The sequence below is a fragment of the Mus pahari genome, chromosome 14 (genome assembly GCF_900095145.1).
Source record: "Mus pahari chromosome 14, PAHARI_EIJ_v1.1, whole genome shotgun sequence".
Classification (NCBI taxonomy): domain Eukaryota; kingdom Metazoa; phylum Chordata; class Mammalia; order Rodentia; family Muridae; genus Mus; species Mus pahari.
The window spans coordinates 52,615,791-52,617,339 of record NC_034603.1 but is presented as its reverse complement, the minus strand read 5'-3'; positions in this window follow the sequence as shown (position 1 = coordinate 52,617,339).

Below are 1,549 nucleotides of genomic sequence, written 5' to 3'. Positions count from 1 at the left end.
CTCTTCTGGAATGTCTGAAGACAGCTACAGTGTACTTACATATAATAAATAAATAAATCTTTAAAAAAAGAAAAAGAAAAAGAAATCCCCCTGAGACATTCACAAATGGAACAGTTCACACTAGTCTGAGAGGACAGCACTATGGAGATGTATCAATTCATGTCGTAGGCGCCTCTCTTGCTTCCAGAGGAGCAGTCCAAGGTACCATGAGCGAGGAAGTTACTTCCACACTTCCAACCATCATAGCTCTAGTCCCAGGGGATCTGACTTCCTCTTCTGGCCTCAATCTGTACACTCATTGCTTGTGGTTCTCAGACATACTTGCAGATAAAAACCCATCCACATAAAATAATAATAAAACAATGGCTACTGCTATAATCTTTTGATTCTGAAATCTGTTCGAGTGATGCATGTGTAGAGTGGTGTGTATGTTTCTGTGGGCACAGATGGGGGGAGTGCATGTGTGCGTGTGTGCACATGTGCGTGCGTATGTGTGTGTGTGTGTGATGCATGTCACAGCACATGCAGAGGTTAGAGGACAATTTTCAGGAGCCTTCCACCATGTGGGTTTTGGGGATTGAACTCATCAGCCCCCCCCCTTTATTTTCAGAGGTAAAATCTCTCATGGGGACCTATCATTCACTCAGCAGCCTGGCCCCACCTTCCCAACAGTAGGGTGACAAGCCCTTGTCACCATGCCCAGATTTTTACTCAGGTGCTGGGTGTCAAATGCCTATCCTCAAACTGGTGTGGCAAGTATTTTACCACCTGAACTATTCCCCGGTTCCCTTGACCCTGAAGTCTAAGGACATTCTCTAGTCTCTCCTCCCTTCCAAAGGCTGTGGCTTTGTAAGCAGCTGTTTGAAAAGCTGATGATCTTAGGCAAAGAGAACTCTACCTCCTCACAGCAGCTTTACCTGTTTGTTTTATGGTCTCAATTAAGAAGTCCATGGGCCTTTGAGGTCCAGCCAGACTTTAATCCTTGGGAGACTCTAATCTCCTATCTTTATTTCTAGAGTCTCACTAACTGCTGTTTTGAGGATGAGGTTTCTATATAACTCTAAAGCCCAAACAGGTAAATTCCAACACTATCCATTATTATAAAACCCTCCTGTGTACCTGTCTTTGAACTACATAGCACAATGATGCATACTCAGAAGGCTCAGGACCCCCTGGAGGGAAAACCAGACCCCAGAGCTGCAGGGATGCCCAGTGCCAGGGAAATGGCTCTAAAGGACTGGACAGTGATGTTTGATCCAGATAGAGAACTCAGCCTGCTCCATGTTTCCTTTATCTCTCTCCTTTAAAAAAAATAAAACAAGGCCGGGCAGTGGTGGCACAGGCCTTTAATCCCAGTACTTGGGAGGCAGAGACAGGTGGATTTCTGAGTTCAAGGCCAGCCTGGTCTACAAAGTGAGTGCCAGGACAGCCAGGACTATACAGAGAACCCCTTCTGGAAAAAAAACCAAACCAAACCAAAACAAAACAAAACTTTGTTTCTTTTAAACACACAAGAAAGTATGGGAGGCTAGTCTTTTTTTTTTTTTTT